At 43.4% G+C, this 26,098-nt stretch overlaps 1 pseudogene; it reads left to right on the top strand.

Moving 5' to 3' along the window:
- Positions 1-22,691: 22,691 nt before the first annotated feature.
- LOC103645097 (uncharacterized) lies at positions 22,692-24,912 on the top strand (annotated as a pseudogene).
- Positions 24,913-26,098: the final 1,186 nt, after the last annotated feature.

The raw sequence follows: 26,098 nt of genomic DNA, 5'->3' as shown, positions 1-26,098 counted from the left end.
ATACCCCCAACCACCCACCATTCATTGCATCCAAGTTTTCACACTCCCAACCACTTACAAGAGCTAGGCATTCAATTCTAGACACACTTAAGAGATCAAATCCTCTCCCAAAATTCCACACAAAGTTTTAGTGACTAGTGAGAGAGATTTGCTTGTGTTCTTTCGAGCTCTTGCGCTTGGATTGCTTTCTTCCTTCTTGATTCTTTATTGCAATCAAACCCACTTGTAATTGAGGCAAGAGACACCAATCTTGTGGTGATCCTTGTAGGAACTTTGTGTTCCGAGTGATTGAGAAGAGAAAGCTCACCCGGTCCGAGGGACCGTTTGAGAGAGGGAAAGGGTTGAAAGAGACCCGGCCTTTGTGGCCTCCTCAACGGGGAGTAGGTTTGTGAAAACCGAACCTCGGTAAAACAAATCTTTGTGTCTCACCACTTTACTCGCTTGCGATTTGTTTTTACGCCCTCTCGCGGACTCGTTCACATTTCTAACGCTAACCCGGCTTGTAGTTGTGATTATTTTTGAGAATTTCAGTTTCGCCCTATTCACCCCCCCTCTAGGCGACTATCAATTGGTATCAGAGCCTGGTACTTCATTAGAGCCTAACCGCTCGAAGTGATGTCGGGAGAACACGCCAAGAAGGAGATGGAGACCGGCGACAAACCCGCTACAAGCCACGGGTCGACTTCATCGGAAGAGTCCCGCAACAAGAGGAAGGAGAAGAAAAACTCCTTCAACAAAGGGAAAGGGAAGGAAAAGAAATCCTCTTCCCACAAGTTGGATCGGAGAGGCGACAAACACAAGAGGATGAGGAAAGTGGTCTACTACGAGACCGACTCTTCATCACCATCGACCTCCGACTCCGATGCACCGTGCGTTACTTCTAAGCGCCAAGAGCGCAAGAAGTATAGTAAGATTCCTCTACGCTATCCCCATGTTTCAAAATGTACTCCTTTGCTCTCCGTTCCATTAGGCAAACCACCGGTTTTTGACGGTGAAGATTATAATATGTGGAGTGACAAAATGAGGCATCATCTAACCTCACTCCACACAAGCATATGGAATGTTGTTGAGTTTGGTGTACAGGTACCATCCGTAGGGGATGAAGACTACGACTCGGACGAGGTGGCCCAAATTCACCACTTTAACTCCCAAGCCACTACTATACTCCTCGCCTCTCTAAGTCGAGAGGAGTATAATAAGGTGCAAGGGTTAAAAAGTGCGCAGGAAATTTGGGACGTACTCAAGACCGCGCACGAGGGAGACGAGGTGACAAAGATCACCAAGCAGGAGACGATCGAGGGGGAGCTCGGTCGCTTCATGCTTCACCAAGGGGAGGATCCACAAGCTATGTACAACCGCTTGAAGACCTTGGTGAACCAAGTGCGCAACCTCGGGAGCGAAAAATGGGATGACCATGAGATGGTCAAGGTTATTCTTAGATCCCTCGTATTTCTTAATCCTACACAAGTTCAATTAATTCGAGGTGATCCTAGATATAAGCTAATGTCTCCCGAGGAAGTAATAGGTAAATTTGTGAGCTTTGAGCTAATGATTAAAGGCTCAAAGAAAATCATCGAGCAAGGCACCTCCTCCACGCCCGAGGCACAACCGGTCGCATTCAAGGCGACGGAAGAAAAAAGGGAGGAATCTACTCCAAGTCGAACACCCATCGACGCCTCCAAGCTCGACAACGAGGACATGGCGCTCATCATCAAAAGCTTTCGCCAAATTCTCAAGCAACGGAAGGGGAAGGATTACAAATCCCGTTCCAAAAAGGTTTGCTACAAGTGTGGTAAGCCCGGTCACTTTATTGCTAAATGTCCATTATCAAGTGATAGTGACAGGGGCGACGACAAGAAGGGAAGAAGAAAGGAGAAGAAGAGGCACTACAAGAAGAGGGGTGGCGATGCCCATATTTGCTGGGAGTGGGACTCGGACGAGAGCTCCACTGACTCCTCCTCCGACGAGGACGCCGCCAACATCGCCGTCACCAAGGGACTTCTCTTCCCAAACGTCGGCCACAAGTGCCTCATGGCAAAGGACGGCAAAAGGTAGAAGGTTAAATCCAAATCCTGCACTAAATATGAGTCTTCTAGTGATGATAATGCTAGTGATGAGGAGGATAATTTGCGTACCCTTTTTGGCGACCTCAACATGCAACAAAATGAAAAACTAAATGAGCTAATTAGTGCTATTCATGAAAAGGATGATCTCTTGGACTCCCAAGAGGACTTCCTTATTAAAGAAAATAAGAAGCATGTTAAGGTTAAAAATGCTTATGCTCTAGAAGTAGAAAAATGTGAAAAACTATCTAGTGAGCTAAGCACTTGCCATGAGACTATTGACAACCTTAGACATGAAAATACTAAATTAATTGCTAAGGTTGATTTCCATGTTTGTAATGTCTCAACTTCCAATCCTAGAGATGATGATGTTGATGTTAATGCTATTCATGATCACATGGCTTTAATTAAACAACAAAATGATCATATAGCAAAACTAGATGCTAAGATTGCCGAGCATGACATAGAAAATGAAAAAATTAAATTTTCTAGAAGCATGCTCTATAGAGGGAGACGCTCTGGCATTAAGGATGGCATTGGTTTCCAACAGGGGGGCAATGTCAAAATTAGTGCCCCTCCTAAAAGATTGTCTAATTTTGTTAAGGGCAAGGCTCCTATGCCTCAGGATAACGAGGGTTACATTTTGTACCCTGCCGGTTATCCCGAGAGCAAGATTAGGAGAATTCACTCTAGGAAGTCTCACTCTGGCCCAAATCATGCTTTTATGTATAAAGGGTGAGACATCTAGTTCTAGGCAAACAACCCGTGCTAAGTTGCCTAAGAAGAGAACTCCTAATGCATCAAATGATCATGACATATCATTCAAAACTTTTGATGCATCATATGTTTTAACTAACAAATCTGGCAAAGTAGTTGCCAAGTTTGTTGGGGGCAAACACAAGGGCTCCAAGACTTGTGTTTGGGTACCCAAAGTTCTTGTTTCTAATGCCAAAGGACCCAAAACCGTTTGGGTACCTAAAGTCAAGAACTAAACTTGTTTTGTAGGTTTATGCATCCGGGGGCTCAAGCTGGATCATCGACAGCGGGTGCACAAACCACATGACAGGGGAGAAGAAGATGTTGTCCTCCTACGAGAAAAACCAAGATCCCCAACGAGCGATCACATTCGGGGATGGAAACCAAGGTTTGGTCAAAGGATTGGGTAAAATTGCTATATCTCCTGACCATTCTATTTCCAATGTTTTTCTTGTAGATTCATTAGATTGCAATTTGCTTTCTGTATCTCAATTATGCAAAATGGGTTACAACTGTCTTTTCACTGATGTAGGTGTCACTGTCTTTAGAAGAAGTGAGGATTCAATAGCATTTAAGGGAGTGTTGGAGGGTCAGCTATACTTGGTAGATTTTGATAGAGCTGAACTCGACACTTGCTTAATTGCTAAGACTAACATGGGTTGGCTCTGGCACCGTCGACTAGCCCATGTTGGGATGAAGAATCTTCATAAGCTTCTAAAGGGAGAGCACATTTTAGGACTAACCAATGTTCATTTTGAGAAGGACAGGGTTTGTAGCGCATGCCAAGCAGGAAAGCAAGTTGGTGCCCATCATCCACACAAGAACATCATGACGACCAATAGGCCGCTTGAGCTACTCCACATGGATCTATTCAGCCCGATTGCTTACATAAGCATCGGCGGGAGTAAGTATTGTCTTGTAATAGTGGATGATTATTCTCGCTTCACTTGGGTATTCTTTTTACAGGAAAAATCTCAAACTCAAGAGACCTTAAAGGGATTCTTGAGACGGGCTCAAAATGAGTTCGGCTTAAGGATCAAGAAAATTAGAAGCGACAACGGGACGGAGTTCAAGAACTCTCAAATTGAAGACTCCCTTGAGGAGGAGGGCATCAAGCATGAGTTCTCATCTCCCTACACGCCACAACAAAATGGTGTAGTGGAGAGGAAGAATCAAACTCTATTGGACATGGCAAGAACCATGCTTGATGAGTACAAGACACCGGATCGGTTTTGGGCCGAGGCAGTTAACACCTCTTGCTACGCCATCAACCGGCTATATCTACACCGAATCCTCAAGAAGACATCTTATGAACTCCTAACCGGTAAAAAGCCCAATATTTCATATTTTAGAGTTTTTGGTAGCAAATGCTTTATTCTTGTTAAAAGAGGTAGAAAATCTAAATTTGCTCCTAAAACTGTAGAAGGCTTTTTACTAGGATATGACTCAAACACAAGGGCATATAGAGTCTTTAACAAGTCCTCAGGACTTGTTGAAGTTTCTTGTGACGTTGTGTTTGATGAGACTAACGGCTCTCAAGTAGAGCAAGTTGATCTTGATGAGATAGGTGAAGAGGCTCCGTGCATCGCACTAAGGAACATGTCCATTAGGGATGTGTGTCCTAAGGAATCCGAAGAGCCTCCAAATGCACAAGATCAATCATCCTCCTCCACGCAAGCATCTCCACCAACCCAAAATGAGGACGAGGCTCAAGTTGATGAAGGAGAAGATCAAAGAGATGAGCTACCTCAAGATGACGACAATGATCAAGGGGAAGATGCAAATGATCAAGACAAGGAGGATGAAGAACCAAGGCTGCCACACCCAAGAGTCCACCAAGCAATACAACGAGATCATCCCATCGACACCATCCTCGGCGATATTCATAAGGGGGTAACTACTCGATCTCGTGTTGCACATTTCTGTGAACATTACTCTTTTGTTTCCTCTATTGAGCCACACAGGGTAGAGGAAGCACTCCAAGATTCGGATTGGGTGATGGCGATGCAAGAGGAGCTCAACAATTTCACTAGGAACGAGGTATGACATTTAGTTCCACGTCCTAACCAAAATGTTGTAGGAACCAAGTGGGTCTTCCGCAACAAGCAAGACGAGCATGGTGTGGTGACAAGGAACAAAGCCCGACTTGTGGCCAAGGGATACTCCCAAGTCGAAGGTTTGGATTTCGGTGAAACCTATGCACCCGTAGCTAGGCTTGAGTCCATTCGTATATTATTAGCCTATGCTACTTACCATGGCTTCAAGCTTTACCAAATGGACGTGAAGAGTGCCTTCCTCAATGGACCAATCAAGGAAGAGGTCTATGTTGAGCAACCTCCCGGCTTTGAAGATAGTGAGTACCCTAACCATGTCTATAGGCTCTCTAAGGCACTTTATGGGCTCAAGCAAGCCCCAAGAGCATGGTATGAATGCCTTAGAGATTTCCTCATTGCTAATGGCTTCAAAGTTGGAAAGGCCGATTCTACTTTATTTACTAAAACAAATCTTGAGATTCTACTTTCCGTTTGCATGTGTGCAAGATTCCAATCCGACCCTAAGGAATCCCACCTTACGGCCGTAAAACGAATCTTGAGATATTTGGCTTATACTCCTAAGTTTGGGCTTTGGTACCCTCGGGGATCCACATTTGATTTGATTGGTTATTCAGATGCCGATTGGGCGGGGTGTAAAATCAATAGAAAGAACACATCGGGGACTTGCCAGTTCTTGGGAAGATCCTTGGTGTCTTGGGCTTCAAAGAAGCAAAATTCCGTAGCTCTTTCTACCGCCGAAGCCGAGTACATTGCCGCAGGCCATTGTTGCGCACAATTACTTTGGATGAGGCAAACCCTTAGAGACTACGGTTACAAATTAACCAAAGTCCCTCTTCTATGTGATAATGAGAGAGCAATCCGCATGGCGGATAATCCCGTCGAGCATAGCCGCACTAAACACATAGCCATTCGGTATCACTTTTTAAGGGATCACCAACAAAAGGGAGATATCGAAATTTCTTACATTAATACTAAAGATTAATGGGCCGATATCTTTACCAAGCCACTTGATGAACAAACTTTTAACAAACTTAGGCATGAGCTAAACATTCTTGATTCTAGGAACTTCTTTTGTTGATTTGCACACATAGCTCATTTATATACCTTTGATAATGTATCTTTCATATTGCTATGACTAATGGGTTTTCAAGTGAATTTCAAACCAAGTCATAGGTATATTGAAAGGGAATTGGAGTCTTCGGTGAAGACAAAGGCTTCCACTCCGTAACACATCCTTCGCCGTCGCTCCTCGCATCTCTCCAAAGCAAAAGGACTTCGTCTTTGGTATAATCTTCACTCATTTACTTATGACCAAAGGGGGAGAAAGTAATTTTAGGGCTCTAATGATTCCGTTTTTGGCGATTCATGCCAAAGGGGGAGAAAGTATGAGCCCAAAGCAAAAGGACCGCACCACCACCTATTTTTCAAAAACTAAGGATTTTCAAATTGGTAAATTTCAAATTGGTATCTCATTGTGTTCACCAGGGGGAGAGAGTAATTGTTCAAAATTAATATGACAAAACCCTCTTGAACACTAAGAGGAGAATTTCATTTAGGGGGAGTTTTGTTTAGTCAAAGAAAAAGCATTTAAAACAAGGGGAGAAAATTTCAAATCTTGAAAATGCTTCGCAAAATCTTATCCATTTACCTTTGACTATTTGCAAAAGAACTTTGAAAAGGATTTACAAAAGAATTTGCAAAAACAAAACATGTGGTGCAAGCGTGGTCCAAAATGTCAAAAATTGAAGAAACAATCCATGGATATCTTATAAGTATTGGCTCAATTCCAAGCAACCATTGCACTTACATTATGCAAGCTAGTTCCATTATGCACTTCTATATTTGCTTTGGTTTGTGTTGGCATCAATCACCAAAAAGGGGGAGATTGAAAGGGAATTAGGCTTACACCTAGTTCCTAATTGATTTTGGTGGTTGAATTGCCCAACACAAATAATTGGACTAACTAGTTTGCTCTAGTGTATAAGTTATACAGGTGCCAAAGGTTCACACTTAGCCAATAAAAAGACAAAGTATCGGGTTCAACAAAAGAGCAAAGGGACAACCGAAGGCACCTCTGGTCTGGTGCACCGGACTGTACCGGACAGTGTCCGGTGCACCAGAGGACTCCCAGTCAATCTCGTCACCTTCGGGAAAATCCAGAGGCGCTCCGCTATAATTCACCGGACTGTCCGGTGTACACCGGACTGTGTCCGGTGCTCCAAGGAACGGCGCCTCAGGAACTCGCCAGCTTCGGGAATTCGCAACGGCTAGTCCGCTATAATTCACCGGACATGTCCGGTGTACACCGGACTGTCCGGTGTAACATCGAAGCAACGGATACTTCGGCGCCAACGGCTACCTGCAGCGCATTGAATGCGCGCCAGCGCGCGCAGAAGTCAGGCATGCCCATACTGGCGCACCGGACACTCTACAGTACATGTCCGGTGCGCCACCGGACATCCAGGCGGGCCTAGAAGACAGAGCTCCAACGGTCGGAACCCAACGGCTTTGGTGACGTGGCTGGCGCACCGGACATGTCCAGTGTACACCGGACTGTCCGGTGCACCATACGACAGTCAGCCCCACCAAACGGCTAGTGTGGTGGTTGGGGCTATAAATACCCCCAACCACCCACCATTCATTGCATCCAAGTTTTCACACTCCCAACCACTTACAAGAGCTAGGCATTCAATTCTAGACACACTCAAGAGATCAAATCCTCTCCCAAAATTCCACACAAAGTTTTAGTGACTAGTGAGAGAGATTTGCTTGTGTTCTTTCGAGCTCTTGCGCTTGGATTGCTTTCTTCCTTCTTGATTCTTTATTGCAATCAAACCCACTTGTAATTGAGGCAAGAGACACCAATCTTGTGGTGATCCTTGTAGGAACTTTGTGTTCCGAGTAATTGAGAAGAGAAAGCTCACCCGGTCCGAGGGACCGTTTGAGAGAGGGAAAGGGTTGAAAGAGACCCGGCCTTTGTGGCCTCCTCAACGGGGAGTAGGTTTGCGAAAACCGAACCTCGGTAAAACAAATCTTTGTGTCTCACCACTTTACTCGCTTGCGATTTGTTTTTACGCCCTCTCGCGGACTCGTTCACATTTCTAACGCTAACCCGGCTTGTAGTTGTGATTATTTTTGAGAATTTCAGTTTCGCCCTATTCACCCCCCCCCCCTTTCTAGGCGACTATCAGAAGCGGAGTTTCCTACGGTGCCTGAGGCCGGGCCTGGCTGCCTGTCAGCCTCACTCTGTCGAGTAGCACAGCAGTCGGAGCGGCGCAGGCGGCGCTGTCCTTCTGTCAGGTCGATCAGTGGAGCGGCGAAGTGATTGCGGTCACTTCGGCTCTGTCGACTGGAGGACGTGCGTCAGGATAAAGGTGTCAGGCCACCTTTGCATTAAATGCCCCTGCGATTTGGTCGGTTGGCGTGGCGATTTGGCTAGGGTTGCTTCTTGGCGAAGACTGGGCCTCGGGCGAGCCGGAAGTATGTTCGTCGCTGGAGGGGGGCCTCGGGCGAGACGTAGATCCTCCGGGGTCGGCTGCCCTTGCCCGAGGCTGAGCTCGGGCGAGGCGTGATCGAGTCCCTCGAATGGACCGATCCCTGACTTAGTCGCACCCATCAGGCCTTTGCAGCTTTGTGCTGATGGGGGTTACCAGCTGAGAATTAGGAGTATTGAGGGTACCCCTAATTATGGTTCCCGACAAATCTCGAGGGCGAGATTCCTGTTAAGGGGGTTAGACTTGTAACACCCTGAATTTGGGGTATAACATTTCTTTTCTAATATCCACCAAATTTGGGTGTTACCTCTCTTTTCCTTGCTATTCTTTTCTTTTGCCTAAATAGTGGAGTAATATTTTGTTTTGTGTCTATGTGTAAGTGTGTAAGCATAGTAAAATAAAACTTTAAGAGGTGCTCTAATTTTGTATCATGCCGGAGCATACTTTTATTTTGTTGGATGGGTGATTTTGTGGAGCATCCGTTTAATAGGGAATTCGATTTTAAATGGTGGAAAGAATAGAAAAGAACAAAAGATAAGAAAAGAATAGGAAAGAAATGGAAAAGGTCCAGCTCTCCCAGCGACCAGGCCTAGCTCGTGGCCCAGCTGCCCTCCCCTCCTCGGCCCAGCTCCCCGCGGTCGCAGCCACCCATCCAGCGCGCGCGCTTCCTGCGCGGCCCACCTCGCCCATCCGTGCGGCCCACCAGGCGCGCCCCTCCTCCCTCCCGCATGGCCTGGCCACCTCGGCCGCCAGCGCAGGCACGTGGACGGGTTTGGCCGCCGCCATCGCTGCTGCCTGGAGGAGCCCACGCGTCCGTCTTCCCCGCTTATCCTGGTGTCTCCTGCTCCCTTCTCCCTCCCACGTCGCCCAACACTCTCTCTCCCCCCCACCTCGCCCTCCTGCTGCCCGCCCCCAAGCCCTAGCCGACCTCAATCACTGCGTCGACCAAGCGGCCATGGCAGTTGAGCACTCCCTGCGCGGCAAGGCTCTACACGGGCGCGCCGGCAGACCCCCCCCCCCCCCCCCCCCCCGCCAGGCGCGGTTTGCCTCCCCTCTGTTCTCGGCCAGCAACCGTGACGTTGGGCCACAACGCCATCAGGCCGATCCTGCTCGGTTATCGGGTGAGTCCACTGGTGAGCACGTTCATCAATCTGCCTTCTGCGATTTTCGTTGTCGTCGTTGGAAGCCATCATGGCGCAACCCACGTGGTCCTCTCTCGCCCAGTCTCTGATCCCTCTCTAGTCCCGCGCGGCGGCGCGCTCGGTACCCGACCTCGGTGCGCAACTCGCTTGGCAGTTCGTGCACGGCCGCGACGAGTAGCGTGCCCCGGCGCAGTCCGTGCAGCATGCGTGACCTCTCGTCCCCAGTCGCATCGGCTCGTTCCTGCGCGTGCGATGCCCGTCGCATTCGCGCCCCACTGCCCATGGCATCGTCATTCGTTGCGCGTCGGGACTCCGACGACGCTCGCCTAGCCCCTCGACTACCTCTAGACGTAGCAGTCCACCCATATCTGCCCTCGTCTACCAGCTCCCGCATTGTCGCTCGCGTGAATCGTTATGTGTGCGGTTGAGTAAAACCATCTCGTCATATCGTTTAGGTTGATTAATCGATTAATTGCTTGGTTGTCTGTCATTAAATTAACTACTCAATCGGATCAAAATTATGAATTTAGTTATGCGGTTGTAAGTACGTGGTAATGTGATTTTAACAACCTGTAATTAATATCTATTTAGTGTTAGTATAAAAGAACATTTAGTTAGTAATTCTCTCATGTCGCGTGCTCTGTTCTACGCGTATCGCGTGTTCTATCCACACGACGTTCGTGCGTGCTGTTCACGTGTCGTCGTTCGTGCGAGTCGTGATTCGCTCGCTTTAATAAAAGTGCTTATTAGCCATGAATTGTCACCTATTATATATAATGCGCCATAAACCCGTATCTATTCGTTTCAGTCGCTTTAACTCTGTGGCAACGCCGATTTCATATTAGTAACATATTTTATCATGTCACAAATTTTAATGGTTTAATTAATTGTTCATTCTACATTTAGTAAATAAAATGACCCTCTACTTAAAACTGTTTTATAGTTTTAACTCGCGCTTTTATAAATAAACGATAATTAATTTGATCAATATTAGCTTAAATACTTTTCATTAAATATTTGTTTGTTGTTCGTGCGCGACATCGTGTGTGCGTCATCGTGATGTTCGCGTGCATAGTCACGTCGACTCGTGCGTGTCATGCACTGTCGCGCGCGTTGTTTTGCGTGTATCGCGCGTGCCGTTCTCACGCATTGTCACACGTCGTGTGCGTGCGTCGTCGCGTGACGATCACGTGTGTCGTTATAATGAATAGTTTGTCGCTTATAAACACTCATGTCAACTATGTTAATACATCATGTCATATATTTTAGATAACTAACTTAAGGATTGCTCGACTAATATTTATTAGATTAATATTCCAATCAGATTAAATGTGTAGTGTTTGTCTTGGACTCTTATAATAAATATTAACATGGCTAATATTAATTTAACTACTTTCTATTTATTTAACATTCGTTTAGTATGAACGTGTCACCCGTTTAGTTATTCTCGTTTGTCGCGGGTGCTGTTCCGCGCACGGTGGCGTTTGCTTCGCGCGTCGTTCATGTGCTGTCCGCGCGCGATATTAAAGCCGTTCGATTATAATCACTAAGGTCAATTAGTTAACTATTTGTTTAATCGTCCACTATTAAAATAGTAAGTTAGTCAAAGCTAAGTAGTAGTTTTAATTTATATTTGATCTGATAATGTCAATTCACGTAATTAATTATGTCGAACTAATATTCTAATTAAGACTTGTTTAGTATAAACACGTTACCGATTTAGCTTTCTCGCCTATGTCGCGCGTGTTGTTCAGCACGCGGTGACGTCTGTTTCGCGCGTCGTTCGTGCTGGTCGCGCGCGCTGTCTTGTGCATCGTTCGTGTGCTATGTCGCGTGTGTCCCTGCATCGTTCGCGCGCTGTCGTGTTGTTTCGCACGTCCTAGATTCGCCTCACTTAGAATCTCTAACTTTAATTAAATTACTAGTTTAACTAACAACGGCTAGTGTAACGGATTAATCGAAAACTAAATGGTAAATATTATTTATATTTTATAATATCGAATTAAATGTTATAGTTAATATTTATTTAGCGTAAACGTGATATCTTCCCGACCGTAGTCTCGAGTTCGACAATTCTTCTCCTCGTGCGGCCATAGTAGCGAGCTCTATTTCGTTGTGTATATTTTATTATGTTTTATTTGAATGGTGTAATGTTCTTACGCATATACATATATTTGTTTGTTTGTTTGTGCCTGTTGGTATTCGATGTGCGTCGCGAATAGTTTGCGATCCGTTTCCGAGCTTCGAGGGATCGAAGATCAAGAGTTGGCGACCAAGTGATCAGGCTCCTCGAGTTCCACTAAGTTGAAGACCCTGAACATCTGTTTGGTAAAGGCAAGTGTCCTCTGACCCATTATGTCTCATTTACTTTATAATTCACTGTCCCGCATACTATGAACAACCTAAGGATTGACTAGCTTTCTATTTACCTGGTCCTTGATTACCTTTTGAGCTACTATGGTTAGATTCATGCTATCGCTTTACTTTAATCAATGAACATGATGTGAACATTTATGATACGATGTTGTCACTATGGTTATGATGTTATACTTGCGGCACTCAAGGGGGCTCGAGCGGTTTCTCGAGTGCCTCTCCGTAAGGACCTGTTCGTTGGATGACCGCCCGGGACAACAGTGCAACCATGAGAGTGGAATGGGATGCCCTTAGCTGACTAATTAGAGGAACTGGGGTGTAGTTCGCTTCGCCGTCGTGCCGTTAATGGGGCTCGGTGTATGCGGCTCGCTCTGCCAAGGTTGGTTCGCCCCTTGGGGAGGAGTGCGGTGCATTTAGGAAACCTAACGGGCGGCTACAGCCTCAGGGAATATTTGTAAAGGCTTCGTAGTGAATCCCTGGCCATTCACCTTGGTAGTGAATAAGGGTCTTGCAAGCCCGGGCTAGAGAGGGAATCACGACTTGTGGGTAAAGTGCGCAACCTCTGCAGAGTGTTTGAAACTGATATATCAGTCGTGCTCGCGGTTATGAGCGGCCAAGGGAGCTCCATTGATTAGTGATACTTGATCAGAGATGTTCGGACGACAGGTGGTGATGAGAATGATGGTTTTGGTATTGACTATGGTAATAGTAAGTGGTATTCTTTCCATTTGGAAAGAGTACTTTTGGGTTAACAACTTGGGTTAATGCTAAAACCTGGCTCTATACTAGTAATAATTACATGACCAACTAAAAGCAACTGCTTGACCTTAACCCCACATAAAGCTAGTCCACTACAGCCAAACGGGACATTTGCTGAGTACGTTGATTTGTACTCACCCTTGCTTTCACAAAACACCAGGTTGCCTTTGGTGCAATCTATGCTCAGGTAAAGAAGGTGTCGAGGCAGATCTCCAGGAGTTCCAGGACGTCGACGAGTTCGAGGATTAGGCTAGCGACCTACCCCAGTCAGCTTCCTGTGGTGGGTTGTTTACGTTGGCTACGTTTCGATTCTGTGTACTTTGATTTATATTATGTAAATGGCTCTAGTCTGTAATATTATTACTTACTCCTTATTGTAATTCAAAGCATTGTGCTATGATGAGTCATTTATGTAATCGCTGTGTACGTGAATTACTGATCCTGGCACGTACATGGTTCGCATTCGGTTTACCTTCAAAACAGGGTGTGACAGTTCCTGACGACAGGGCAAAGCTCATTGGTTAGCCAGCGGGGCACCAACGGTGGTGGTGGCATGTTACCCCGACGGCGACATCCATTTTCTCTCCCTCTTCTCGCTCTTGGTGCTCGGTTACGGCAGCGCGATGCCAGAGCACAAGCATCGACGCCCAAGCTCTCCATGCTTCTGCTGCACGGGTACTTTTATAGAGGCATGGGGAAGAAAATTGCGCCGAGGAGCTCGGTGGTTGAGGTGCGGAATTTGGGCGAGCACGGAGTTCTCTGCCGCGCGAGGTCCGTGGATTCCGTTGCTAGCCGCGAGTCCGAGTCGCAACCAGGAGGTAGGATACGCCCGCGGCCCGGAGTTCACCCAGCTTTCCAGGGAACCGCTGAGACTGGAACACTAAGATTTGGTGGCGCGCGGCGGCAAACGCGGAGGAGTTGTTACGGTGAAGGAGACTCATCAGACAATCGGGCCCCATATGTCATTGTCTTCGCGCGCACAACGTCAAGCGCCCGACCCGCGGGTCCCACCGTTCAGTGGCCACAGGAGCGCACATGGTGGGGTGTTGGGCTGGCCGATTAGTGGGCTGGCGCAGGGGCTAAAAGTGGAGGTGGGCCGCAGGTGGGGGAGAATCGGCCCAGGCGAGGTTGCCATGCTCTTTTTTTTGTTTAATTTCTGTTTTTCCATTTCTTTTTCAAACTGAATTCAAACAAGATCTAAATTTTCAAACTCAATTATAATGCCCATTCAAAGGAATCCAGCATGCACAATATAATTTATGATAGTGATTTATCTACCATTTTATTTATTTATGCAAATGTTTTCCAAATGTGCACTCAAAATCAATCATGATACAATATTTATTTTAGTTACTTTATTTGTTTGGTAGATGTTTGAAACACACTCATATTATTCCTTTCTTTTTAGGACAATAGAATTTTGGATGTGGGATAAGAATTAGAGGTTACTTCAAGAATAAATTTTCATTATCTATTTATTTTGAAAGAAGTTATGTTATATTCTCATTTAACGGTTTTCAACAATTCTCAAAACGCTATCATAAATATATTTGTTTATTTTATTTTATTTATTATTTTTTTACCCAATTCGGGCTTTACAAAACCTACCCCTCTTAAAAATAATCTCGTCCCCGAGATTGCTAAGAAAGGGGATATAGAAGGTTTTGTTTGTATTTCGCTTCTAGTTTCCAATTGGTACCAAACGATAAAGTGTTTTTAAGACTAACTAGTAGGTGAGTAGGATAGCATGGGTACCTTATAACCATGTTTTAACTATTAGTAAGAAAGTTGGGGTAAGAAAGATCAAGACAAGTATAAGAAAGAAAGATTTTGGCAAGGAAAGTCTCCATCATGCATAGTGGATCTTGACTCATCTGATGATCCAGCTTGGTCTTTGAAGGCTTGAGTTGGGGCTGAAGACCATATTTGGCTTGACTCTTATCCTTCCTTAACACGGTTGATCCTTTCTTCCTCGAGCTTTGGTGTCTTCATCCGGGTTTAAGATGGGTAAAGGGTTCAATAGCTATATGCTAGATGGAATTAGTTGTGTAACCTGTTTTGTAGGTCAAGTTGTTGGGTAGGGTCAAGTTGATCTAAGATCTCAAACTTGTTTAAAGGAGCAGGGTCTAATGTATTCCACCAGGATTGACTATCTTGTTAGGTAACTCATTTTAGATTGGATCATAGTATATTAGATGGAGTCTAGATTAGATCGATATCACTAGATTAGATTAAACAATATCTAATTACTTTGGATTAAATCATGGTTGTTACACTAGTGTGGGGTAAATATGCTTATTAGGGCAAGATGAATCCATAGGGATAAGGTAGAATCTTTTGAGGTCAGTCAGATAAGATAAAATCTTTTCAAGATGAGTCTACTAAGGTAATGGAGTATCATTCAAGATAAGATGAATCTACTAAGCTTAATATCTTTTAGTGGGGAATAATCTAAGTTGGCTAGTTATTTTTATTAACATTTTTTTCTCTATATATATATGTATAGATGTAATTGTGGACATTACTCCACAACTCATCACACTCAATCAAAGATCTAAATCAAACAAGTATCATACGAACAAGCATTCAAGTGTATAGATACCTACAAAAATATTTTTTTTGTTCCTAAGATTATGTCTCCTATTCTTAAAGGTCACATTAGGCACAAGATTTCAAAGTGTGAAATCCAAGTTTTGTCTTTAGAAGCAAAATATAAGAATAATCAGAGTAAAGCGGAAATAGATGAGAAAAGATTAAGAAAAGTTTAGAAAGAATCAGAGTAGCAAAGGTAAGTAAGTATTGGTTGTCCAGTTCTATCTAGGTTTCGTCCTATAGTCAACATTCCTCTGATACCACTTCTGTCACACCCGGGTTTTAGGGGGTCCAAAACTCGGGCGCGAACATAATCACCAGGTGTGATGGGACCAAGTCTCACACATATGATGAATCATGGCACATGATCGAATGTCACATCTTTACTATATAATAGGAGTTCTGTACAAAATAAATAAATAATTACATTATAAGGAGACAATGGTCCAGCAACCTAAAGTTGACTGGGAGACAACGACCTAGACCTCTCACGAACACGTCACAACATCCTCCAAGCGCCTCATCCTGCGGTACCTGTTCTTGACCTGTGGGGGTGTGAGACAGCAAGAGTGAGCTCACATACGTTCATAGCTCAACAAGTCGTGGGGAATAATGTGCATGAACTCGCCAAAGGTGGGAGCTCACGTGAAGTGTAAGGCTTACCAAAGAGGATGGTTAGAGCTGAGCATTGCTTTTAAAGTTGGTCAAAATTTTATTAGCAGTTACTAAGTATAAGTAAATACCAATCCAATTAAGTAGTAGAACAAAAGTAACAACGTCACCTGCGATGCAATGCATATGACAAATTGAATTTAGTTCCACAAATTAATCATGTGAGTGTCTAAGCTGCTCATGACCATGAGCACGACTAGTATACCAGTTTTACACTCTGCAGAGGTTGCACATCTTTACCCACAAGTCATGTTACCCATCTGCTAAGAGACGGCCAATCCCATACACCTCTACCGAGGAGGCAAGGCAGGGTAACACTACGCGGCCTTTACAAAGTTCCACTAGCTTCAGAAAACCCGCTACAGTTTATAGGAAGCTCCAGTGCAGGAGTCCCTCGACTGACCGCCATCGCAGCAAAATCAACCAAGGACCTCCCTACACTGACCACTCCCCTACTGCCCTTGCCCCTTTCAGGTAAGGTAATCATCCACTAGCTTTCCTAGTTAATCAGCCAAGGGCGTCCATAAACCCTTGTGGTAGCACTGTTTTCCCGGGTGGTTCTCCATGTTCCAATTAACATAATGATCTTAACATGAACAATAAATAACAACTGATAACAAAAGTATAATCATGAATAGTGTAATCTTCATACCCAAAACCACATAAAGCAATAGCAGATACTACCCAAAAAGTTTAGTGGAGTCAAGGTATAAAGATAATCAAACTAGGGTAACCTATTGGGTCCCATCAAAATTAACCTATGCAAATCATTATGATTAATCAGAACATGACTGGGTAAAAAGAAGTGATCAAGGGCACAACTTGCCTGGCACTTGAGAAGGTACCAACTTGCTCTTCAGGTGACACGTGTCCTCACTGCTAAACGTAGCAATACAGACAAGCATGGTATAGACAAAATTAACATCACACCAAACATAAGAACAAACTATATAAGAATATTCTACGCGTCCTAACGAGATCGTAGAAACAAGAACCACTAAATTCGGAGCTACGATTATTAAGCTATGAATTCCTGAAGTTATTTAACACTTAGAATAGGTTAATCCAAATGAAATTTTTTAATTCAAGTTTCATGGCTAAACAGTGTTACTAGTTGATAGACAATGTTAATACAAAATTATTTCAACTGGAATGACTCAATTTGGAGTTAAAATGAATTAACTATGAATTTCACATGTTTCTAGCATTTATTTTCACATTAAAAATCATTTCCTATTTACTTTTACTGGATTTTCTAATTCTCTGGACTGGGCGTAAAAAACAGAGGAATACAGGGGTTAACTCACAAAATGTCCCAAGACTCAGGATTCACCCCACGCGGACGACATGTTTATTTTATAAAAGAACAGGGACCCTTTTGAAAAGATGCAGCCGCGAAGGGGTACGGTTAATTCTCGGCCGTCCGATCAAAAACAATGTTCCAGATTAGATCTGTTATTGAATTCAACCGGTATGCGATCTAAGCCCTCAGATCCAGAATCAGCGGTTGATAGACGTCCCCGCTGTGATCTATTCCCAGCCCACCGATCTGTTCTCAACGGTCCTGGTTTAATTAAGCGAAGGGGTACCCTGTGTTATAATCTTGGCCATCGAGTCTAGGATCAACGGTGATCGACACATCTCCCCTCCCAGAACTACCAGCACGGCGGCGCCTAAGCGCCCGCGACGGCGCACGCCGGTGAGACGTGCAATTGGCGCATTAGTCGCCCCAAACCCCGATTGGATGGATGCTACAAGAAGAGGGGTCGATGGCGAGTTAGGGAGACGTGATCATACCGGTGCTTAAGCGGTGGTGAGGATCGACCACAATGGGATGCGGACTGCGGCAGACACGGGGCACCGGTGAGCAATCACCAGTGGTTCGGTGATCCACCCCACCCGAGAAGGCTACAAGAATGTTCCTGACGACAGGGCGAAACTCCTTGGTCAGCCAGCGGGGCACCAACGGTGGTGGTGGCATGTTACCCCGACGGCGGCATCCATTTTCTCTCCCTCTTCTCGCTCTTGGTGCTCGGTTACGGCAGCGCGATGCCAGAGCACAAGCATCGACGCCCAAGCTCTCCATGCTTCTGCTGCGCGAGTACTTTTATAGAGGCGTGGGGAAGAAAATTGCGCCGAGGAGCTCGGTGGTTGAGGTGCGGAATTTGGGTGAGCACGGAGTTCTCTGCCGCGCGAGGTCCGTGGATTCCGTTGCTAGCCGCGAGTCCGAGTCGCAACCAGGAGGTAGGATACGCCCGCGGCCCGGAGTTCACCCAGCTTTTCAGGGAACCGCTGAGACTGGAACACCAGGATTTGGTGGCGCGCGGCGGCAAACGCGGAGGAGTTGTTACGGTGAAGGAGACGCATCAGACAATCGGGCCCCATATGTCATTGTCTTCGCGCGCACAACGTCAAGCGCCCGACCCGCGGGTCCCATCGTTCAGTGGCCACAGGAGCGCGCGTTGTGGGGTGTTGGGCTGGCCGATTAGTGGGCTGGCGCGAGGGCTAAAAGTGGAGGTGGGCCGCAGGTGGGGGAGAATCGGCCCAGGCGAGGTTGTCATGCTCTTTTTTTGTTTAATTTATGTTTTTCCATTTCTTTTTCAAACTGAATTCAAACAAGATCTAAATTTTCAAACTCAATTATAATGCCCATTCAAAGGAATCCAGCATGCACAATATAATTTATGATAGTGATTTATCTACCATTTTATTTATTTATGCAAATGTTTTCCAAATGTGCACTCAAAATCAATCATGATACAATATTTATTTTAATTACTTTATTTGTTTGGTAGATGTTTGAAACACACTCATATTATTCCTTTCTTTTTAGGACAATAGAGTTTTGGATGTGGGATAAGAATTAGAGGTTACTTCAAGAATAAATTTTCATTATCTATTTATTTTGAAAGAAGTTATGTTATATTCTCATTTAAGGGTTTTCAACAATTCTCAAAACGCTATCATAAATATATTTGTTTATTTTATTTTATTTATTATTATTTTTTACCTAATTCGGGCTTTACACTAGTATAGTGCCAGTGCATGGCACGACACGGCTATAGTGCCATGCTTGAGTCTCGACCCGTAGTGCTGCACGGGCATGACACGGTTATATTTTTAATTTTAAAATTAATAGTATATATATTTATTATATCAAATTCATTATATAACACAACCAAACTTTAGATGCATTGATTATGTGGGTGCTTTTAAGCCCTTTGCATAGCTGGTTATGGGTTCAATCCCTCTCTCTTTCACATATTTTTGCTGATATCTCTACTAACTATTAAGGGGACAGTGTAGACTGCCCCCGCCTCAGCAGCCCAGCACGCATGCCGCGAATCGCGCGCACGACCGCCCCCGCCGCGATTCCCCTCCCACCCGCGGCGAATCCCCCTTCCCGAACCTCTCGCCACCACCCGTTACGCCCGCTCTCAACAACCTCCGCCCCGAACACACCCAAGCCACGCCCAATTCCTATCTCTCACCGTGCCTCGACGATGGTGCGGACGCCATGATCCTGCGAACGTACGGGCGCAGATCCCGCTCCTTCTCCGACGGAGGGGGCGGGGTCTCGTCCTCGCAGGACGCGTTCGACTGCGCCGCCGCCGCCGACTTGCTGGTGTCGTCGGCCTCGTAGCCTCTCCCGCTCCCGCCATCGTAGGAGTCCTCTTCGATGTGGGACTTCGACGAGGACCCACCTCCGTCCTCGTCGCGGCCCCGGCCGGAGAGGCGGCGGCGCGGGACAAGAAGAGGAGGGTGGGAGCTCGCGAAAGCCCCTGCGGTGGCGCCGACGGCAATGCTGATGGAGGCGGAGGAGTACGGAGAGATGATGGAGAGCGTGGGCGAAGTCACATTCGCGCTCGACGGGCTCTGACCCGCAGCGCAGAAGCGGACGCAGCGGGCTAGCCTGCTCGCGCTGCTCGGGATCTGCGCCTCCACCGAGCGCCGCCGCGTGCTCCGGTCCCAAGGGTGAGTGCATCAAAGGCACCTCTTTTCCCTTGTGCTCAGCCAAGAATATCAATTAGGTTCTTGCTTGTCTTTCTTGGTAATCTTGACCGGAAAATCGAGAAGCGTGGTGGTTTTCTTGTGCGATTGGGGCTCAAGACTAGGGTTTCCTTGAGAAAGGGACCACCTTTCTGCCTTTGGACCATGGGCTTCCTTTGTTTGATTGGTTTCGCAATAGATGGCTAATTCCTTGCCCAAAACTCAAGTATATTGGTTATATGGTTCAATGGTTCTCTGTTTGTAGGCTAATTCCTTGCCCAGAACTCTTTCTGTATTATTGTAGAACTGACACTGTTGATTACAACAAACATTAGTGTCACTTCCGTTGGTTTAGAACCTAATTTTACAAATGTGTTTAAGAAGTATGCACACGCATTTGAGTTGCCTAGGAAGATTTCTAGCAGATTGGTATCTTCTTAAGCTGAGAGATTGTATCCTGCATGGTCCCTGAAACAGTAGCATGGTTAGTGTTTAATTGTGCGGTTGTGCCTAGAATTTGGTCTATCTTGGCTGAATTATAACTGCTCAGCTCAAGCATCATTGCAAGTTATCTGACAAATGTTGTTTGGTAGAAATGGAAATTATTGAGGTGTAGCTAAACTTTTCTCCTTAGACAATAAGCATATACGACTTCTGAGAATTGGGCATGTTTCTAGTTGGGATTGAACAATAATAATTATTATCTTATAAACTGAAAGTTTCACTTGAGCTGAAATGTATCATAGATTCATAGGTTTACTCTTACACTCACAATTATGCCAACATTGATGTTGTACTTCATTTTTAAGTTAAAAGCATAATACCTTGGTTAGAATAAGTTTTAAGTTGAAGCCTTGAAGGTGTGGGATATCTGTTTTGCTGTCTGACCTGGGATTCAGTTCTTGGAGCAAGGTCAAATGTTCTAAGTCCAAAAGAATAATTAAATTATTATTGAATCTAAGAACTTCTCCAGCTCTAAAGATGTTAACATTTAACAATTAACAAACACAATATTAGATCTGTCACCTTTTTCACATTCTATTACTTATACAAATGCCTTCCTTTCTTATATCCTGTAGACTGGTACAACAAATTATCGATGCTATTTTGGTTCTGGACATTGATGATCCTCCATGCGGTATTGCTGCAGGAGCTCTTTTATTTGTTTTGGCAAGTGATGTGAGTACCTCTTGATCTCTGTCTAAATCACACATGTTGTTATGCATATTAAATACCTCTTTTAGCTGCAACCACTTCTTTCACATTACAATGCCACTTGTTTTCATATTGCAAGGTTGGCATGTTCTATAAAAGAATCAAATAAAAAACACCATGATCGAATCTCAATATTTTAAATGTAAAAACTAACTAGATCTGTTGGAAATAAATCTCAGGCGGTATTGTCATTTAAACTTTTTCATTAGTTTGACCTAAATGACTCTCTCTAATATTGTATAGGTCGTATTACTCCAATACTATGTAGATTATTAGCACCAGCGACAATGCGTGGAACCATCATCTCTGCATTGCTAGCATGTACTCCATAAGAAACCTCCATCTGTACAGACTCCAAACACGATTCAGCACTTAATTAGCGCAGTGGCTGTTTAATTTTAATCCACTCATTCAGGTAGCCAATGGTCAGAACAAAGCAACTACAGCTTACACCAACTTGATTCCCTTCCCTCCCCCCCAAAAAAAATCCAAACCAAATGATGAACAAGGTTGGCCTTGTCGACGCATTTCTCTCTCTTTTTTAGGGAGTTGTTAACAAGCGCATCTCCCTCATTGACATCTCCCTCATTGTCTGTAACTCCTACTTCAGATCGTTCTACCTTTTTTCCATGAACTAGCGTCACTACACTACCGCCATCTACTCCTTGCCCGTGCCCGTGCAGATGAGGTTCAGCTTCAGCGTGGCCTGCTGCTGCACTGCATCACTCGTAATGTTAATCAGAGACAAAGCAACATTTGGCTCTTGAGACCAGACAAAATAAAGGCAGGAGAAAGAGACGAGGATGCCGATCTGTTAGTTAATTAAAAAGCCATCAATCAAATCTCTTCGCCTCCCAGGTGATCATGCGTGTTTTGCCTAAGTTGGCATTGATTGAAGCAGTTAGCATGCGTGCGTGTTGATATGAATAGAGTATTTACTGAATGTCTTCGTATTTGTTGTCCAACTATATAGAGAGAACATCGACAAAGGAACTTGAAGCTCCGTAGTCGAAAGGATCTCTAGAAACGGCTAACTAAATTCTCCTAGGTAATAACAAGCTTCTCTTTTTTTAGATTTTCTTGTACTTCTCATGTACTTTTCAGATTTCATTGTAGTTCCCAAATAATTGCCAAGCAAGTTACACGTCTACTTGTATTTAACAGCAAGTTACATTACCCAACAAAATATGCATACTAAGGATTAAGTGGTATAAAGCATTGATTGAAGCAGTTAGCATGCATGCGTGTTGATATGAATAAAGTATTTACTGAATGCCTTTGTATTTGTTGTCCAACTATATAGAGAGAACATCGACAAAGGAACTTGAAGCTCCATAGGCGAAAGGATCTCTAGAAACGACTAACTAAATTCTCCTAGGTAATAACAAGCTTCTCTTTTTTAGATTTTCTTGTACTTTTCATGCACTTTTCAGATTTCATTGTAGTTCCAAAATAATTGCCAAGCAAGTTACACGACTACTTGTATTTAACGGCAAGTTACATTACCCAATAAAATATGCATACTAAGGATTAAGTGGTATAAAGCATTAATTGAAGCAGTTAGCATGCATGCGTGTTGATATGAATAGAGTATTTACTGAATGTCTTCGTATTTGTTGTCCAACTATATAGAGAGAACATCGACAAAGGAACTTGAAGCTCCGTAGGCGAAAGGATCTCTAGAAACGACTAACTAAATTCTCCTAGGTAAAAACAAGCTTCTCTTTTTTAGATTTTCTTGTACTTTTCATGCACTTTTTAGATTTCATTGTAGTTCCAAAATAATTGCCAAGCAAGTTACACGACTACTTGTATTTAACAACAAGTTACATTACCCAACAAAATATGCATACTAAGGATTAAGTGGTATAAAGTTTTCTAAAACCAAGGTTGGCTGGAAGAAAATATCCATGATTAGAAAAAATAGACAACAAACAACCTGCCATAGGGATTCAAATTTCAAACAAATGAGAAAAATAGAAAGACTACAGTCTTTGGATATGTGTATTTGGATCTAATCTAATTGCAAGTGTATATGTGCCTACTGTCTTTGGATATTTGTTTTTCAATAGTTACATCCTCTTTACTGTATGTGCCCATGTTTTCCGAGTTCCGCCTCGTTCATTGCTTAGCATGTGTAATACTTCACTTGTAGTCGCTCTATATTTCTGGTGCCACTGTCTCATTGGTCCATTTGCTCAATGACCGTGACTAGAGGGACTTGTTTATTTATCTCTTAGAGAGGAAGAATTACAGGCGAAATGTCATTGCTCGTTTGCTACGGATGGTTTTTCGATAAGAAACCCAAAATTGTTAGGTCTATTCTGGCAAGAAAATGCCATATATTGAAGGAGTTTTCAGAGGTAAATTTTCTAAGAGCTAAAACTGTTATATTTTATTTGTTACTCAAATACATCTTGTTTTGCTTTATTTATATGCCCAAATATGTTGCCATAAAACTATATAAAATAGGGCCCTAACTCGACATTCTCAATTTGAACTTGTGTTGTCTATAAGGACTATTATGTTGTAAATGGCATATCTTTCACCCTATTTTAGTGTCTCTATCATGTAAATTTGCTAACATTGTATGGAAATTAGTAACACACTGTTGTGAACAAAAAGGAAACCAAAATAGTGTTTCCGTGATAATTACATCATATTAGTCTCTCAGCCTATTTTTAATTGTATCTAGGTACGACCTATATCTCTGAATGTTGTGTGGGCATGTAGTGCTGGAGTTTTGTCTTGAAACTTCTTGCAATTATTTACGTATGTCTATGTTTGTCTGCTTACTTAAGTCTCTAGCAAAATCAATAAGGCACTTTTGTCCTGAGCGTGCTTTGTTGCTCCATTTTCTTGACTGCTTTAGTAGTCCCTCAGTCAAGTTAAGTACTTAAGTGTGATATTTTATATTCCCTATTGAACGGTTGCCATGTAACAAGAATTAGTTGAGATGCTATTTGGGGCAGCTTTCATTGCTTACAATTTACATGCCCCTATGACTATCTGCAAGAAATCCAAAGAGGATAATGCAGTGGTTTGGCCACTTTGGCACTTTGCTGTTACTGGGGAATCCACACATAGAAAGGGAGCTAAGGCACTTTCTGAGTTTGCATTTGTAAATCATGGCAGCTGCCAGATAGAATTCGAGTGAAAAGGCAAGTATGGATAATATCTTGTTGTAGTTGCTACCAAGCCTCACTATTTTCGTGATCTGATGTTCTCCGGGTCATGGATAATTTCTTGGAGTATGTCAGATTTCTGGTCTGCTGATGAGCTTGGTAATTCTATTAAAATGGTGAAATACCAATGGAGAATATTTTGTAGATCAATTTTTATACTTCATGTACCAGGAGAACTCCTAATACGCATGACATGTGATTGATTTTTTATGGATGAGCAGTTCTCTTATCTTTTGCCAACCACATGGATGAGGAAAGGCTTCTTGATTTCTTAAAATCTTTAGGCAAGCTCATCAATCCTACTATGCAGTGGAAGGAATTGGCATTCCCATGTTGTTGTCTCTTGACGATCTTGTCTTTTTGAACCGTGTCGTTGCCAAGGGTAGACAACTTTGATGGCTCATGAATGACAAAGAACACAGGAAGAATGATGGCAAATGAAAGAACTTTTGAAGGGCATAAACCATTTTACTGATGCTGATCATTTTGCTCTCATGAATGAACTTATGCTTATGTTATCTAAATATCTAAACTATGATGATCTATGAAAGATCATTCTTAATTTTGTCATTAACTTTTCTTGTTAAATCTTATATAATATACTATCCTTTTATGGAGTCAACGTGTTTTTTGAGATGTTGATTAATATTCACTACATATTTATCATTGTTTATTTTTATCAATGACAAAGCATGGATACAATCTAATCTTATATATCTTTTAAGGTATGTAAACATCTACTTTTAACAGGCAGTACGACGCTTGCATAATGTTCCCCGGTATCATCAGGAAGTATTAACTTGAATGGTAAACTCATTGTCAAAGTTAGAAGACCTGGTGGTGAGACTGCCATGTCTAACATACTTCACTTAGTCGAAGAAGCCCAGACAAGGGTGGTCCCTGTTCAACGATTGGCGGATAGGGTATAGTATGTGAACTGATTCCTACATTTATGAAAGTTTAGAGGTATGATATTCAAAGCATTACATCTTTGTCCTGTTACTATCTCAACCATCTCTGTGTGATTGGAATAGTATATTTAGTACATTTATCATGGCCAACATGAATCATGGGTTCTGTAGAGCTTTTTTACTTCTGTAGAATTTTTTTACAGACCAAGTGAACATGGGTGATTAGTTACTTCATATAAATGTTTTACCCTTCGGTATGGTTAATATTTAAAATGGCTTATTTTAGTTGGAGCACTTCTTCCTGTCTTCATACACTTGGTGCATTTCATTATATATTAATTTTCTATTAATGATATTGCACGCGAACAATAAGTTATACATTCTCCCATTATGAGAACAAGGAAATAAATTCTGTGCATTAAATTGTGGGCTTTCTTAAAACTATGGTGTTGTTGTAATGGAGGAAACTTACATGCTTATGTGTTTTGCAGTTGTGTTCAAATATGGAACTGGTTTGACCTTCTGGTCTGATCCGATCCTTGGACTTCTTCTGTTCCTACTTGATGCATGTTCAACTCGAATTTTAGACTTTTTAGGATTTGAAAACAATTTTGCTATGTGTTCATCTTCAGTTTTGAGTGATCAGTAATGCTGAAGATTCAAAAAAATATAAAATTTCTTCTTTTCTTGAGTAAACCTACATACTATAAACTTGTACTGATATGTTTTTATCATTGGAATAGCCTGGTTTGCCGCTCTTGCAACAATATCTGTCTCAGTTTGAGAAATTAGTTATGGAGCTCATGCCAAAATTGGGAGAACACTTTGTTGAATAAATGATAAACCCAAGCATGTATGGAAGCCGGTGGTTTATCACAGTTTTCTCATGTTC

Source organism: Zea mays, chromosome 1, assembly GCF_902167145.1.
Source record: "Zea mays cultivar B73 chromosome 1, Zm-B73-REFERENCE-NAM-5.0, whole genome shotgun sequence".
NCBI classification, from domain to species: domain Eukaryota; kingdom Viridiplantae; phylum Streptophyta; class Magnoliopsida; order Poales; family Poaceae; genus Zea; species Zea mays.
This window is presented reverse-complemented; position numbering and strand designations above follow the sequence as displayed.